Source organism: Leopardus geoffroyi, chromosome D1 (genome assembly GCF_018350155.1).
Source record: "Leopardus geoffroyi isolate Oge1 chromosome D1, O.geoffroyi_Oge1_pat1.0, whole genome shotgun sequence".
Lineage (NCBI taxonomy): Eukaryota > Metazoa > Chordata > Mammalia > Carnivora > Felidae > Leopardus > Leopardus geoffroyi.
The window spans coordinates 67,605,979-67,624,502 of record NC_059329.1 but is presented as its reverse complement, the minus strand read 5'-3'; the positions used below and the strand labels follow the sequence as shown (position 1 = coordinate 67,624,502).

General features: G+C 42.2%; 1 long non-coding RNA gene across 2 annotated transcripts; it reads right to left on the bottom strand.

Annotated features, from left to right (window-relative positions):
• Positions 1 to 3,224: 3,224 nt before the first annotated feature.
• LOC123602571 lies at positions 3,225 to 17,159 on the bottom strand. Of its 2 annotated transcripts, none has more exons than XR_006714498.1 (2): positions 17,074 to 17,159; positions 3,225 to 3,559 (listed from the first exon to the last, which is right to left on the bottom strand). It is a non-coding gene; the product is annotated as an uncharacterized LOC123602571 (long non-coding RNA). The 2 variants fall into 2 exon arrangements; XR_006714497.1 differs by lacking the exon at positions 17,074 to 17,159 and adding an exon at positions 4,412 to 4,545.
• Between the last annotated feature and the right edge of the window lie 1,365 nt (positions 17,160 to 18,524).

Here is an 18,524-nt window from a genome sequence, read left to right as displayed (position 1 = left end):
TTAAATATGGAGAACAAACTGAGGGTTGCTGGAGAGGTTGTTGGGGTGGAGGGATGGACTAAATGGGCAAGGGGCATTAAGGAGGACACTTGTTGGGATGAGCATTGGGTGTTATATGCAGAGGATGAATCGCTAGAATCTACTCTTGATATCATTATTGCAGTATATGCTAACTAACTCGGATGTAAATTTAAAAAAATAAATATTAAAAAAAAGAGTAGTTAGGGGCGCCTGGGTGGCGCAGTCGGTTAAGCATCCGACTTCAGCCAGGTCACGATCTCGCGGTCCGTGAGTTCGAGCCCCGCGTCGGGCTCTGGGCTGATGGCTCAGAGCCTGGAGCCTGTTTCCGATTCTGTGTCTCCCTCTCTCTCTGCCCCTCCCCCGTTCATGCTCTGTCTCTCTCTGTCCCAAAAATAAATAAAAACGTTGAAAAAAAAAATTAAAAAAAAAAAAAAAAGAGTAGTTAATACCCACCTGCATGACATGTAGAAATACCCAAACATGTTCCTGCAGGAAACTAACAGAGAATGGCTCAAAACAAAACAAAAACTTGTCATTTCTGAGCAAACACCCCTTCAGATCCTAGCATTCCAGAACAATGATAAATGACGCATTGGAAGAAATAGAAATTGCTGATAGTGCAGCCACTCAGAAACAGAGATTGGTTTAGCAAACTTCGTCGCAGAAAAGTTATATCCCATAGGCTTCATGGCTCGCTTGCCTCCTGTTTTCTCAATGTGTTCTTGTGTTCTGAAAATGTGACTAAATCCAAAAAACAGGCTATAATAATGATGATTTCATGTATTCTCAAAGTCCCTGAGTTTCATAAACAAGCCAAAAGCAAGAGGTGTACCTTCCCTGTGTATTGGCAATTTGTAAGTTCTGCTCAAAACATTTTAAATGAAATGACATTAACAAATTAGTAATCAGAATAAACCACATTATAGTTGTGTCATTAATAAATCAAAACATATAGGGCCACCTGGGTGGCTCAGTCGGTTAAGCATCCAACTTCAGCTCAGGTCATGATCCCGCGGTTTGTGAGTTCGAGCCCTGCGTTGGACTCTGTGCTGACAGCTCGAGGTCTGGAGCCTGCGTCAGATTCTTTGTCTCCTTCTCTCTCTGCCCCTCCCCTGCTCACACTCTGTCTGTCTCTCACACAAAAATAAATAGACATTTAAAAAATAATAATAAATAAGTAAATCAAAACATATATAACCCGCAGGTTGCTGACGCACACCAGCCAATAGGTATGACTACCATCACGGTCATATTAATAGCTGAATCTCATTGGCCCGGCCTCTAATCCAGCGTGTCAAGAATTACAGCCTCTTACAAAGTTCTCCTCCAGGACTTTACAGGAGTCTCCAAGGGACTTGACATCTGAACGTGAATCAGCTCAGGCTTCCCCATGCTGCTGGCCTCTATCCATACAAACCAAGCTGTTGATGTGCCCTCTACAACAACAAGCCTGAGATCTGGGATTCCTGCTTGCTTCACATCATCTCAGTGACTAAAACGCCCACCACTGTCACTGCGCTGACTCTGCTGAGCTGGATGGAGACCCTCTCCCCGACATCAGATTCCTGAGCCACTGATGCTCGTGACGGTGCTACTCTAGTCACCAGTCACTATCATACGGAAGAGGAGAATGGCCCCCCATCATCCTGCTATAACATCCTTGGCAGGTTTGCATTGGATCCCAAAGTATTACAGAGCTTAATGGTTTTCTAATTTTTATATGTGGCCTTTCCTCCTGGGGTGCTCAGAGGTCTCGATGCTGCTCCCCTCAGGTGCGAGGTGTGGCTCACCATGCCAGCCTACCTGTTCCCTTTCAGTGAATTTTCCCCAAAGGGTCCAAATCCCTTTCCTAAAAGCTGGCTTTGGTCAGAACCCTCAGACCATCAGCTGTGACACTGATGTTTGACCCCCATTTGTGGACAGGGTTTAAGTCTTCTTCCTCAGGACTGCTCCAGTTCCCAGGTAAGTCATCAGTTACAAATAAACAGTCGGGGAAGAAGAGTGTTGCCCAACAACACATACCAAATATTGCACACTTGCTCAGCTGCTGGCCAACTGAGATTGATACAGATACACAAAGTATTTTATTTCTTATTTACAAACATGACTTTCCAGTTATAAACAGCATCTACAAACTCTGTACAGCTACAACAGCACAAACAAAGAAGTGGATATATCCATTCAGACTCCCTCCCCCCAATTTATAATAAGTTCTGGCAAAATTGTTGGGTTTAAAAAAAAAAAAAAAACCCCGATTGCTTAAAACTTTCTGGGAATTGTATCTCTGAAAAGAAGCAGACGTGGATGATCCTTGAAAGAGATGCTAAGTGAAACAAGCCACACACAAGCTTGGAACGCTGAAAAAAGTTCTGGAGATGGATGGTAGCAGCAGCTGACAAGGACTTAATGCCACTACACTGTACCCCTAAAGCACTTATGGAGCACTTTAGAAAAAAAAGGCAGGAGGTGTGGGGGGGGGGGGGCGCTACAAAGGTGTTGTGAACGGCGTTAAGGAGTTGGTCCAGCTTGGGGAAGCCAGAGAGAAAAAGTTTGCCTGGGATCCTAAAGAAGCACCACCCGCTGACAAGACTAGGTTGAGTGTGAAGAAAACTGGAGAGAAGAGACACTTCATCGGGGGGTGGGAGGGACATGGTATACAGGAATAATGACCTCTCTCAGAAATGTAGCACTTTAGTTTTCAAAGCATTTCCACACGTGATCTAACTTAATGTCAGAACAGGCCTGGGAAGCGGAGGGTTGGGGTTCAGACGCCAGGGCTCCCGAGGGGGAAGCCAGCCTGCCCCATGGACGCTCCCAGCTTCCTCAGGGAACTGGCACCCCATTTGCCAACGAAGAAACTGAAGCTCAGAGAGGCGAACTGACTTGCCCCAAATCCGTTCCTTGGGAGCAGAGCAGAGACTTGACCCTCAGTCTCTTGACTCCCTACGTAGTGTTCTTCCCACAAGTATGAATTAAAACAGAATGAAACTGGAAAAGTAAAAAATAATTCCTGACTGTGTCAAAGAATGAAAGAATTCCTAGTCTACATTAAAACTCAGGAGAAAAAAAAAAAGATATAATTTGGGGATATATTTTTCAGCTTTATAAAATCCTCCCACCCCCGCCTCTGAGTAGGAAAGTGGGTAAAAACAGAATCTGGGGTGAGAAGTCATCTGATTCATCCATGATGTGGTGGAGAAGAATCTGTAAGCAAACACCCTGCATTTATTTGAAGTACTGTGTCTCATTCTGCCAGCCTTGGCAGCCAGCCCACTGCGTTTGCTTCAGGGGCCCTTCTTTGCAGACATGGTCAGAGCGCTATTTTGGGATGATAAAAGTGGCCTAAAACACGTGGCCGTTAAGCTGGAATTTAAAAGGACAGACACGTTCAAAGGACAGATGAAGCCATCTGGCTGCCATTGTATGCTGGGGTTTAAGCATCCAGATGTGCGTCTGGGCCTCGCCTGGCACAGCACAGCCTTATCCATGGAACATCATCCCTGTGTCCTGGCCCGTTCCAGGAAGCAGCTGAAGTCGCCTGCAAGAGAAAGCACGTGGTCTCAGAGGTGAACCAGGGACAGCCTCTGAGGTGCCAGGGATTTCTCCGAGCAGCCAAATGTACACTGACAGACAGGTCTGTGTGTGCTAGAGAAGCTGGTTCCACAGCTCAGATGAACGACTCATTGCAGAATTCACCCACCAGGGGAAGTGAGTTAATGACTGGGGCGTTTCACCTTCTGCCTAGATGCGTCATAAAATCAGCTTGTAAAGCCTGGCTCTGAGAACACATTTGCTCGCCCAGTGTGGTGCTGTGGGGCTACAAAACACTTCCAAGAGGGAAAGCTCACAGAGAAGAAAGTTCTTAGGATTTCTCTGTGCTAGAAACAGGGCCAGTGGCCTGAGCCTGACAGCTGGCCCAGGCGTGGTCAAATCTGCTGACAAGAAGCCCAAAGCTGCCTACAGCATCTGCTCCACATCTGGGACTTGTGACTCATCAGCCACTCTCTCCCGCAGCCCTACATTCTCATACAGGCCTGAGCAGGCAGGCCTTCCCCCCCCCTCCCCCCGCCACCGGTGGTGCCGTGCTGAGGCCCCAGTGCTCAGACTTGTTCCTCCACCTGAGGGCCCATCAGGCTTTGTCCTTATCTCCAACGCTGCCTTCCCCTGTGACTTGGCCTGGTCGACTAGCCCCAGGTCCAGGGCAAACTGTGCCCAGACTGTCTCAGACTCAGCCCTGGCTATCATAACAGGCTCCCAGGCTGAGTCCTGGCCCTTTAAATTTAGCAGACCCATACCCCACCATACCCAGCTGGCCCACCAGAGTGAGCCACAAGCTGCACCTGTTCCAGGCCAATCCTGTTTACCCTGGACCTACTATTTTTGCTCTCACCTCCCCAGTTCTCAGATTCCTGGCTCCATATCCCAGCTGCCATAGCTGCTTCTGGCCCCTTCACTTTGGTGACCCTTTGGACTTCCCTTTTTAGACCACAGCTTCTCACATGTTTCTGACTCTGCAGTGCTGGCTTCCTTCCTAGTCTCAGGTGAAGACTCCATGATTCAGCCCCAGCCCCTGGGTACTCTTTCAGCCGGGATCATTCCCAGGACAGGCAGAGGGTGAGGATTTGTTCGTATGGTCCCTGCCTGCTCTGACCCTCAGCCTGACTTTGCTCTCTAATTCCAGCAGCTGGGGGTTCCCTGATCAAGCCCCTGGGCCCCAATTCCTGGAATCCCTCCATCACTTAGGACAGCTCTGCCCCAGGCTCAGTTTCTGATTTCATGCTGGCCTTGCCCGGGTTATACCAGGCCCACTCCCACCCCCCACTGTCTCATTGCAGTCAGAGTGGGAAGGTTCTCAGGCCTCTCAGAGAGTGGAGGTCTGAGAGAAGAGGGCAACACTGCCTCAGGCAGAGCCCTGACAGGGCACAGAGACTGGAGAGAGTCTCACACCTGTCTGCGAACATTTCTGTCTACAGGTTTGGGGTTACTTATGAGGAGAAACATAATGAGGCACAAGAAGGCAAGGCACTTGCCATCTCAAGGCTTGCTTCCTACTCTCTAAGTAGTGTGGGGGAGCGTGTTGTTTCAGATATCTCAAACAAGCATCCAGTTCTAAGTCCCTGGAAGTTAAGAGTGGCCCCATAGGTTCAGACCCTTTTCTTTGTCAGACTCCAGGTCTGAAGTGAGCAACATGTCTGTCATGGACGTTCTCCACCAACGAATGTGTGAATCCTGGGTTGCCCTACTCCCAACCTCTCCATTCCCTCCACTCCAGAAGATGCAGAGACAAGAGCCAGAGCCAGCCCCTGTTCCTCTTTTTCCCCTCTCAAGACCCTCATCATTCCCTTCCCTAGAGGTCTAGGGACCCAAAGACCAAAAGCTCAGCCGGCCATTTCATTTTCTATAAGCCAGCATTCCTTTATGAGCATGTACTGTGATGGGACAGTGAGGAGCAAGATTCTGCCCCTTACTGGTGATGTGACCCTAAACAAGCAATTTAACTTCTCTATGCCTGTTTCCCCATCTTTAAAACTGGGATACTGACAGCCTCTCCCCCACTGCATTGTCATGAGGATTATTGGAGTCCATTCATGGAAGAGTAGTACCTCTTATGTAATAAATGGTGATGCTACAAGCTCTTATTTATTGTTCACTCTATGTCCGATCTTATTCTAAATACTTAATATCCAATAATTCATTTTCCCTAAGCACCGTAAAACAGGAATGGGAGGATTATTCCATAATTCTAATGTACATTATTGTTAATTAAACATTATTAATAGTAATAAAATACATTTCATTTAATATTAATTTAAAATATTGTTAATTAAACATTGTGTCCATCAGCAGGAATTAAAATGCATTATCAAACTCATCACAATTCCTGTTACCCCAAAGAATCAAATTGTTTCTGTTTTTTAGTCTCTCTTTACTGGCCTTGGTAAGTTTTATGGATAAAAAATATTCACACCTGATCAAAAAATAAACAAAGTTTTAAAAAAAGAGAATTTAGTGGGGGTGCCTGGGTGTCTCAGTCTGTTAAGCGTCCAGCTTTGACCCAGGTCATGATTCCGTGGTCCATGAGTTCAAGCCCTGCATCAGTGCTGAAGGCTTGGAGCCTGCTTCAGATTCTGTGTCTCCCTCTCTCTCTACCCCTCCCCTGCTCATGCTCTGTCTTTCTCACTCTCAGAAATGAATGAATGTTAAAAATTTTTTTTTAATAAAAAAAAAATAAAAATAAAAAGAGACTTTAGAGAATGTCCCCATCTGAATACAAACCCAGTGTGGAAAGACGAAGAAAATGAACACTTAGAGAACAGAGACTCCTCCAGTAGGACCCTGATATAGACACAAGCCCGTGTCATAGTATAAACACAATTCTGTGTGTATCTTTGATTTACCTGGCTTATAATTTAATAAATTATATTAAATAATATATTAATGTTACTGTATAGTCTTTGAAGTTATCATTTCAATGACTGCAGAATAACCCATTTAGTTAATTACCATAATTGAACTGACCTCATTACTGCATATTGACAAGTTTTTTTACTATTAAAAATAATCCTGTAGTAGGGATACCTGGGTGGCTCAGTCAGTTGAGCGATCGACCTGGGCTCAGGTCATGATCTCACGGTTCATGGGTTCAAGCCTGGCTTGAGGCTCCCTACTGTCAGCACAGAGCAGGCTTCAGATCTTCTGTCTCCCTCTCGCTGCCCCTCCCCCACTTGTGCTCTCTCTCAAAACTAAATTAAAAACCATTTAAATAAATAAATAAATAATTCTGTAGTAAACATCTTGGCACAAGGTACATTTTCTTTCTTTTAGATTGTTTCTTAGGCTAATTCTCAGAATTATTATGGGGTTATGGGGGGTTGTGGGGCCAAAGAGGCAGACTGAGGCTATTTAAAACTAGAATTGCTTCCATCATCTCATGCGTGCCCACTCAGTTAGTGGAGGATTGCATGGGAGGGATGGAACACTCCTGGGGAAAGCAGGAAGAAGGAGATAGGAATTAGCATCTGCTGTTAAACGCCAGGCATCATGCTGGCTTCAAACTGAATCTTTGATGTGCTGCAATCCAACCTGCCCAGACTTTCCTCACTGATGTTATTTTGGCCGCTTATGAAGACAACTGCCAAGCAGTACATTAGAAGTTTTGTTCATTCAATCTCATTTAATCCTTGCAACCATGCTCTGAGGAAGATCTTATTATTGCCATTTTACAGAAGGGGAAACGGGAACTCAGGGAGATTAAGCCAAGTTTGCACAGCTAACGAATGGAAGAATCTGGATCCAAGTTTATGCTCTTTTTGCTCTGCCACTCTGTGCTCCAGCCTTCCTCTACCCACCCCACCCCTCAGCCCTGTATTTACAGATGGGATTTTTCACTCTGCACTGTATGGATGGAGAGAATGCTGGAGATGGAGGCAGGAGGACTGCAAGCTGCCAGACTGCTCTGAAGAGGACTGTATCCTCCTGGCACTCTGCCCACAAACTATTTCCCGTTCTTTTCTTGCTGGTGAAAAGTATAATATTAAAGGACACACCCATTGTTCCAAAGAGAGGGTTTCCTGTAAACAGACCACCTATCAAAGATGCAGACTTATCAAATATCTTTTGAGACTAAGTATCTCTCAGAACAGGTGTTTCTGAACCCTGAGCACACGAAGCGGGCCTATCCTTATGTTAAAATCATTCTCCCATGGAATTATTTGATCTGGCCCAGCATTTATAAACTTTGCACACATTTTAATATCTCAATTAAATCATCTAACTTCAGGGGTGCCTGGCTGGCTCAGATGGTAGAGCATACAACTCTTAATCTTGAGGTTGCAAGTTCAAGCCCCATGTTGGATGTGAAGATTGCTTAAACATAAAATCTTTAAAAAATTAAAAATAAAAAAAATAAATCATCTAACCCCAGTCTATATTCATTCTAGCCTTTTTTCCCCTACCAAGGAAGACCTGCATTATTTTTCCTTCATATTTTGAAATACTGTCTCTCACATACTGAATACTGTCATGAACACATGGGGATTTGTAAAATTCCAGATGTTGTTCCATGTTGCATCTGGGTCAGGGATACCCTGGCTATCTCAGGGCTACCGAGGAACAAGCTACAGCTAGCGAGGGTTATGGAAGGACAGGGGCTGGCACCTGCACAGTCAAGAGGACCAGATTTAGTGAAATGAATAGGTTAGAAGCCACTGCTGGGAGTGGCGAGAGAGATCATCTCAATAGTTCCAGGAGCTAAGTTTTGCAGTACACTGAGCGTGACCGTGTATTCATCAGGCCTCCTTCAGATGCAAGTGTGGAAATCTGACTGGCTCAAGCAGAGGGAAAATGTATTGGCCCCTTGTTGAAAATGCTAAGGGTAGTCATCAAGTGTAACTGGATCCAAGTGTGTCATCACTTACATTTTTAAAAAGTGATGCATCACTTAATGGTGTCATAGGGAATTTGTCCCCATCTCTCTGCTCTGCTTTCCTCTCTCCAGAGTGGTGACAAGAGGACCACCAGTAGCTCCAAGCTTCTTTTCCACTGAAATTCCAGTGGAAATAGAGTACCTATTTCCTAATTGTTCCATCAAAAAGTCCCAGGGCTGTCAATTGGCCTGAGTTGGCTCATGTGCTGAGCATTTCATCTTGCCCTTCAAATCTACTCTCCACCTTTCTCCCTGTTCTGTAGCTGAGAGGCTGGCCTGTGTGGATGCATCAATAGCCTCTCTCCCCTCCTCTTTCCTTTGGGGATTGTCAGTAGGAAGACAGCAGGAGACTGGGGGAAGAGTCTGCGTCGATTAGCTATGTCTCATGGTCAATAGTCATGGGTCCTGCCTCAATTCTCTCTACTCATCTCTCTCTCTCTTTGAGTTTGAGTAATGACTCTCAGTCTTGCCTCTACAACCCATGTGTGGTAACAATGCCCCGCTATGAGTAACCCCAGGAACTGCACTTTCACTTAGGGTTTTCTTTACTCTGCCCACATCTCTGTGGGAAGCTTATTTGATAACCCAATTTGAGAGTTTCATCTGTTTCCAGGACTCTAATACAGCTAACATGCCCAGCCGTATATCAAATCCATGTTTCTCGTTGGACAGGCCTGAGTCACATGCCTACCTGTGAACCAAAGATCTGAAATCAGCTGCATTCACACCACAGAGACTGAGGAGGGGTAGTCCCCCAAAGGGACAGGCAAGAACAACCTGTGATCACTTTTAGCAAAGTGGATAAAAAGGAATTCTACTCGTTAGCAAGTGTTAAGGCTACCCCAGTTTCTTCAGAAGCAGAACCCACATATAAATAAGGATGAGTTTCAGAGAGTAAATGCATGCTGAAATAGCAATAAGCATGCCTTTCTTCCACATATACTCAAACCAATGCCTCCAAAAGACCTGGCCACTCATTTTCTGAGCTCTGGGCCTGTTGACAACTCTCTTCTGAAACAAATTGAAATTTCTATCATTGATTCATTTTGAAATGTCATAAAACAGCATAGGCCTTGGCTGGCTGAGCAATAAAGCAGGTCCTCTTGGCAGCTTAAATGAGCTGCCCCTGACAGCAGGACAGGGGACAAGGCATTAAACATTGCCAAGAATGGGCAATTTGGAAGCTGCCTAGTGACAGAAATGACAAGGCCAAAATCATAACCACTTTGAAAAAAATGGTATCTGTTGAAGGACAAGCATAAAGCGAGACAGTAGCAACCTCATCACAGAGCTGTAAATGCTTACATGAACATGTAACCAGACAACCCATGAAACCCCTATATCTTAGCAGGGAATTATTTTTATATTGGTTAACCCCCATTATAAAGACTGGCTCTGCCATAGATGAGTTGCCTTACAGGTAAAACCATGGACCACTACCCCAGTGAAACTCAGTCCTTAACCACAACTCAGAAAACTACTAGTACAGATGTTAGTTACCTCATGCCCCAACTCCATGTTTTGATGGAGACTCCACTGTGCTTTTTCAATGGGCAAGTTGACATTTATTGAAATGTGAAGGATATTTGGCTTTCCTGGTCAGTTTTCTCAATAAAACCCCAGATGCTGCTTTGGTTGGAGTTCAGGAAGATGCATTTTCCAGAAAGACAGGCCTCCTGAGCCAGTTGTGTGCCTCTCCTAGTCCCAGTAATAATTCCTTCGTGATACTATTCTGTCACAGTTTTCTAAATCTATAAGGACACTTGGATATCAGCTCTCTGGGGGAAAGGGGATCTAAAGAATCAATTTGTTTCAATGCCTCTGGAGTCCAGTAAATGAAGAGTTTGGGGCCCAGAGAGAGAAGAATCAAAAGGCTCTAGCCAGTGGAATCCCTTAGCCACACTTGGGCCCTATGGGTATTATGGAAAGATCATGGCATTAGAAGAAAACAGACCGGAGACACCTGGGTGGCTCAGTCGGTTAAGCATCTGACTTCAGCTCAGATCATGATCTCATGGTTTAGGAGTTGGAGCTCTGTGTTGGGCTCTGTACTGACAGCTTGGAGCCTAGAGCCTGCCTCAGATTCTGTGTCTCCCTCTCTCTCTGCCCCTCTCCTGCTCTCTCTCTCTCTCTTTCTCTCTCTCTCTCTCAATTGAACACTAAAAAAAATTGAGAAGTTGTAAAATGCTAAAATATCTTATGAATATTGGGATTCCCTTAGGAGGGAGCAAGCTGATACCTGGAAAGAGGAAGGCACCTATGCTGATGGAAGTAGGAGGAGGGGAAAATATGCACAACACTGGGAGCTCTTCAGAGAATATGTGAGTTTAAAGGAGGAGATGGGAGGGGAAAATATGCACAACACTGGGAGCTCTTCAGAGAATATGTGAGTTTAAAGGAGGAGATGGAGGGGAAAATATGCACAATACTGGGAGCTCTTCAGAGAATATGTGAGTTTAAAGGAGGAGATAGCAAGGGAACTAAGTACATGACAAGTAGATCCATAAGGGAAGCCCTAGAAAGCCATCAACAGTAAGTTGATAAGCAAGTGGAGTGGTGTCCACTGGGATAAACAGATTAACTCAAAACCTGCCGAAGGCACAGAGTTCTCAGAAAATGGAGTTGAAGTAATGAATGAATGTTAATGATGTCTGGAAGACAAGGACTATAGAATACTGGTTAAAAAAAAAAAAAATACAGGTGTTGGGGGTGCCTGGGTGGCTCAGCCAGCTCTTGATTTCAGCTCAGGTCGTTATCTCACGGTTTGTGAGATCAAGCCCCATGTTGGGCTCCATGTTGGACTGCTGGACATGAGCCTCTTGGGATTTTCTCTTTCCCTGTCTCTCTGCCCCTCCCCCACTCATTCTCTCTCTCTCTCTCTCTCTCTCTCTCTCTCTCTCTCTCAAAATAAATAAAATAACTATTTAAAAAAACACCTCCTTTAAACCTCACAATCTCCACCAACTATTACCAACTACTTCTCAAATCCTCGACAGAAAAACTTCCTGATAGAGTTATCTCTGTATGCTGTCTCCACTCCTTCATCTCACAATCTCTGGCCATCCACTCCAATCACATTTCTGTCCCCACCGCTTTCCAGAGACTGTGCTTTTTCAGAATTATCAATGATTCCCACATTGCCAATCCAGTGATCACTTCTTGGTCCTCGTCTTATTTGATGTCACACAGCATTTGACCCACCTAACTACCTAAAATGGGTATCTCTAACGAGCAAGAGCAAACAGAACACTCTTGATTTATTCTTCACCCTAAGCAAATAACCAGCCAACAAAACAAACAAAAAAAGACCTGCTACTACTCTTTCTTTTGTCTCAGGAAAGACTATCCAGATATTCAAGCCCCCCCCAAAATGTAAGCTATTTTGGGGTCCTCTCTACTATTCCCTACATAAATCCATCAGCAAGCCCTATCCATTCTGTGTCTAAGATACACCTCCAAAGTCTATTCTTCTCTCCATCACTATTGCCCCACTAGTCGAAGCCATTGACATCTCATCTGGACTTTAGAGAAAGCCTCACCACTTTCCCTGTCTTCTACTTGTGCCTATGATCCATTCTTCACCAGCTGCCAAAGTGAACTTTTTAAAATGTAACTCCCATGCTTGAAACCCTCCACTAAAATTTCATTTCATTAAGAAAGTTCTATACTCCTTATCTATTTACAAAGCCCTATGTGATCTGACCCTTGTCCACCTTTCTGATTCCACTTGATACTAATATGTCAGCCACACTGACCTTATTTCCATCCTTGAAATATCCATCTCATTCATACCTTTTTGTGCAGCAAATGTTAAGGATTTATTGCATAATGCAACTATGCTTAGAGCAGATGTTAGTGGGCAGTGATGTAGGTTGTATATCCAGTTTACCACTCTAGATCAGAAAATGCCTCCGATCATAAAGAAAGAATGATATTACATATTGATAAAGGAGTCAATTCATCAAGAAGATATAACAGATGTAAACCCATACATACCCAACAGAATCCTAAAATATTATGAAGCAAAACCAAAAGAATTAAAGGGAGAAGTAGACAGTTCTACAATAATAGTTGAAGACTTCACACCCCACTTTCAATAATGGATAGAACAGGGGCACCTGTGTGGCTCAGTTGGTTAAGCGTCCGACTTGGCCTCAGGTCACGATCTCGCAGTTTGTGAGTTCAAGCCCCGCATTGGGCTCTGTGCTGACAGCTCAGAGCCTGGAACCTGCTTTGGATTCTGTGTCTCCCTCTCTTTCGCCCCCTTCCCTGTTTGCTCTCTGTCTCTGTCTCTTTCTCTCTCAAAAATAAATAATAAAAAAAAATTTTTTTAAATAATGGATAGAACAATTAGAAGACCAACAAGGAAATAGAGGGCTTGAACACCATAAACCCACTAGACCTAACAGACATATGTAGAACACTTCACCCAATAACAGTAGAAAACACATGTTCTCAAATACACATGGAACATTTTCCAGGATACACCATTTTCCAGGATACACCATTTGTGCTAGGCCACAAAACAAGCTTCAATAAATTTAAAAGAATTTAAATCATAAAATATCTTCTTCAACCACCATGGAATGAAACTAGAAGTAAATAACAGTAGCTAGTCTGGAGAATTCACAAATACATGGGAATGAAATATGCTTTAAGAATCAATGGGTCAAAGAAGAAGTTCCTGGCAAAATTTAGAAAATTCTGTCTCACCTAGTAACCCAGTAATTAAGTATCTACTTACTACCTTAATATCCTAGAGGAAGCAGTTGTATGATGTTGAGGCAATGCTATGAATCCCTCTATAAATCAGCTTTTGCTGCATGACAAACCACCACAAGACTGTCATGCAACAACAAGCATTTATTCTCATGTTCACAGGCCTTCAGATTGGCTGAGACAGGCTACATTAGGCTGTATATTTGCAAGATAACCAGGATAGTCTGGCTAAAGGAGCAACAGCTACCAGGGGGCATTTTCTTCTCATGGCAAAGGACAAAAGTTCCCAGAGCAATGTAAGGATGCACATAATTCCTCTTAAGACCTAGGCTCACATGTTGTATGTTATCACTTCTGCCCATATACCTTTTGCTTTAGCCCAAGCAAACCATACAGCCAAGTCTGACATCAATGAGAAATAGAAGAATACTTGCCCCTACCTAAGGGTTTGGAGGGAGGTAATGAAAATTCACTGAATAACAATCTACTCTTCCACAGCCCCCTTTGGAGAAGAGCTTTAAAAAACGGTGCTGTTAAAATAATACAAAAACAGGGAGGGGGGACAACACACAAGAGACTCTTAAATATAGAGATCAAACAGAGGGTTGCTGGAGAGTTTGTGGGACGGGAGATGGGCCAAATGGGTAAGGGGCATTTAGGAATCTACTCCTGAAATCATTGTTGCACTATATGCTAACTAACTTGGATGTAAATTAAAAATTAATTAATTAATTAATTTAAAACTATGTTGTTATTACTACGTATGGATAATGAGCAATAATGTCTTCTTACTAACCACATTGGATGTATTATGAATGAATAATACTCATATTCTTGCTATATGTGTTACTGCTAAAAGCCATATAGAAATATTAACTTCTTCAAAGCAATTTTACCCAGATTCAGTCAACAAGCATTGACTTACTACTTTATTCTTAGCTGAGCGGCGTTATCACCTCAAGAAGAACTTTTACTTCAACACAATTTCTTTTCTAGTACTGAATGAGAACTTTTTAAGATGCCCATGTGATATATCAAAGCACTAAAAGTGAATCTGACACTATCAATAAGAACAGAATTAATATACCTTTTTTGAAAATCTCCCTAAAAGAAAAATCCTTTTGACATCTGAATTTTTGACTTGTGGAAAACTTCAAGTTTCTGAAGGAATCTTAATGAACGCTATCTCTGCTCAAGTAAAAAATATCCGGTGTACATACGATATAGAGCCTAACCTTCCTTGGCCTTGAAGACCTTGATATGCTGCTAATATTTTCACATGTGAAATAAGTCAATGGTGAATGATGACATTATGCTGGATTCTGCATTGTTCAATTGAGGATACATAGCCTCCATTTATGCTATAACCTCCCTTCTAATAAACAACTCTCCCACAAGATTTTCATCCTATTTGTTTGATTTAGATCTTGGTGGAAAAAGATGTTTATCTTAATTTCATGCCAGAAAATATGAAGTCATGAAAACATACTGAAAAGGATAGACATTTTTTAAACGGGAACTTAAGAGCCAGGCCCAAAGACTGTTGCCAAATTCAATGAAGAATTGTTTGGAGTAAGAACAGAACACTGCTCTGAGATTGAGCCAACTAGAAAGGCTGATACACTATGATATCTCTGGCATGTATAACCTCCTTGCCCTTGAAATGAACTCTGGAGGGAGGCAGCACAGCGAAAGTCAACAATGAGGTGACGAGTGCACCTCCGAGGCACAAAGTATCCAAAACCTCACTCTGCAAGCCAATCTAATTGGGGGAAAGATCCATCTAAATTGGTGAAAAGTCAGAATTCCCATTATCTCCAAACACAAGGAAAACTTCTGGGTTTAAGATATTGACAAATGTAATCAAAGTTCTTTCCACTCCTTCCAAAATACCATGAAATAACAAAGACATAAAAAGAAAAACAAATAGCAGTACTAGAAAAATTGAGAGGAATGCAATCACCACCAAAGAAATCTTGATGAATTTCTGAAAGATATGAAGCAGATAGGGTACAAGAACTCGGTGTATATTTTTGTAATGTTTGTTTATTTTGAGAGAGAGAGAGACAGAGACAGTGGGAGAGGGAGAGAGAGAATCCAAGCAGGCCCCACACTGTCAGCACAGAGCCCTACGCAGGTCTCAAAACCACGAATTGCAAGATCATGCCCTGAGCCAAAACCAAGAGTCAAATTCTTATGCAGCTGAGCCATCCAGGCACCCCAACTTGGTATATGTTTTTTAAATTATGTCTATGTATAAATATTTGACTTACTGATCAAACTGATAAAAAGGCAATTAATGTCAGAGTTGAGCACCCAACAGAGGCAGAAGAAGACAGGAATGAAGATTTCCCCCAAAAGAATCATGGGGGAAAAGTCAACATAGCAAGGACATGAAGAAGAGTAGGCTGGGGAAAGCTCAAGATAATAACACTAAAAGACTTAAATTTTAGAATTTTGTCGGTGTCTCATATGCTGGTCATATAGACCCACTGTTCTCATTGTGTGAGGACTGTGAGATTAAAACACTAAGATGTTATTTGCCTTTCTCACTGTGTTGACATTTGTACTGATGGAACAAAAATAATTGTGGGTAAGCTGCTGATTTCCTTAGGCACCTAACTGGTACTAGTAGCCATTTTGTTCTTCATTACCAGACACTCACAGGAAATAAAAATAAATAAATAAATAAATAAAGCCCATCTCATACAATGCCTTTGATGAAGCAGTAAAAAATTATTAATATTATGGAAATGTCAACCCTTGGGTCTAATATTCTGTGTGACAAAATGGGAGGTATATATAAAACACCTCTGTTGAATACCAAAATATAATGGCTGCCTCCAGAAAAAGTACTTATACAATCATTGGAGTCACAAGCTGACTGAGCTGCTTTTTTTGTGGAACTCCATTATTTCTTGAAACAACAGACAAGCTATAGTAAATCAGACTTAGATGTCTGGCAGAAATTTTCTCAAAAATGAACGAAATGAGTCTGTCAATACAAGGAAAACAGCTGGCAGTATTTGTTGCCAGTGATAACATTCTAGCTTTCAAGAGAACATTAGAATTTTGGAAACCTTGTATACAATGCCATAAGCTTGACATCATCCCCATATAACTTAAGACTTTTTGATGAGATCAGTGGTAATACTATTGAATTATTTTTTGATGTTTTATAATTAAATGCATCAACATGTGAAAGATCTGCGTAATTCAGCAAGTCAACGTTTTCCAAGTGACCAATGTATAATGTTACAAAATTATGCATGGGTAATTAAAAAGTTCAAGGTACAAAACAGACCTCTGGATTGTAATGTAATAGAATACAAAACATTCACTGCTACAGTTCCAGATTCCACATTTGAACCATTCTTTTAAGAAACTTGCACTTGTCGAGTTCTGGGGTAATATCAAATAAGATTGTCCAAATTTATCTAAAAATATCTTTAAAAAATTTTTTTTAACATTTACTTATTTTTGAGAGACAAAGCATGAGCAGGGAAGGGGCAGAGAGAGGGAGACACAGAATCTGAAGCAGGCTCCAGGCTCCGAGCGGTCAGCACAGAGCCCGACTCAGGACTCGAACTCACAAATCGCAAGATCATGACCTAGGTTGAAGTCAGATGCTCAACCAACTGAGCCACCGAGGCACCCCTTATCTAAAAATATCTTAAAATACTCCTCCCTTTCCCAATTACATATCTGTGTAATTTATACAGGATTTTTTTTATATACTTCAACTAAAACAACATATTTTAATAGATTGACTGTAAAAGCCGATGTGGAAATCCAACTATCTTCTATTAAGTAGCTGTTAAAGAAATTTGTTAAAATGTAAAACAATGCTACTATTCTAAAAATTTTATTTTGGAAAACAGAATAATTTTTCATAAAATGTTATTTACATTCACATGTAATGAGCTTAGAGACATCTGGCTGGCTCAGTCAGTAGAGTGTATGACTCTTGATCACAGGGTTGTGCATTCAAACCCAACGTTGGGTGTAGAGATTACTTAAAATAAAATCTTAAAAATATACATATAATAAACTTATTGTTACTTAAAAATAAATATTTCAAAAATGTCTCTAATTTTAATTTCTAACATAGGAGCTATCAATAGATATAACCCTTACAAACGAACACTCTTTGGGATCCTCAGTCATTTTTAAAGGTGTAAAGTGGTCCCAACACCAAACCTGGAGAATCAGTGCTGTGTTCTCTCTCATGCCTGCCATCGATTTCTACCTTCTGGGTTACAAAAAGATGGAGGGGTGGAAAACTGAACATTGATAATGTCCTAGCTGCCAAGAAAGTGAGAGGGAGGATGACACATCATAGCAGTGATGTTCCTTAACTGTATCTCCTCATATCTTTCATGAGTCTAGAGTCCTGAGGAACACAGAGACTCAATGATCCATCAGTAGATTCTGGAAAAGTTACAGTTTGAGAGTAGGCCTGGGGAAACGGAAAGGTTTCCATACAATCTATTCATATGTGGAACTGCTGGCCTGGCTCCATACAAATTTGAGAAGAAGTGGTGGAGGGAGGGGCATTAAATAAATAACTTATAAAGAAAAGGAAAAAAAATCACCTGAATATCAGTTTATGACTCTCCATCCTTAAGCAAACATCCTAGGAGGTTGTATAGTGTGGCAGTCACTTCCTTCCTTTAAGAATTGTAAGGTCAGGCCTGGCTATAAAGATGAGGTATGGTGATACGCAGGGTCTGGAGGCACAGGCAGGGGTGCCTGGGTCGCTCAGTTAGTTAAGCATCAGACTCCAGCTCAGGTCATGGTTTCACAGCTCATGGGTTTGAGCCCCACATCCGGCTGTCTGCCTTCCAGCTTCAGATCCTCTGTCCCCCTCTCTCTCTGCCCCTCTTTTGCTCACTTTCTCTCTCAACAATAAATAAACACTTGAAGGCATAGGCAAACTCTCAGTACAAGCACTCAGATTCTCACAGACGATTATGGTTAAGCATTTAGTCATCTATTTATTCAGCAAAAATTAAATGTATTAACCAAGACTTCATGCATTTTGGACCAGGAAAAGGTTGGTATGGATTTTTTAAAAGTTTAGATATATATGGATCTGCTACAAGATACACTGTCCTTCATCTACTGCAAATTTTCTTTTCCTTTTAGAAGTGACTTGTTATTCTCAGTCTAGTGAACAAATTATTACTAGGTTGGTGATAAGGTAAAGCATTTCAGTAAGTCAATAATGCTCAATAATTCCAAAAACACATAAATCACTCTACTAAAATTTTCAGTGAAATGACTTCACTTACTGAATATCCAACATAGTTCCTTTGATGTGTGATAAAATTAACTATTTTCTCCATTTCAATTCTGG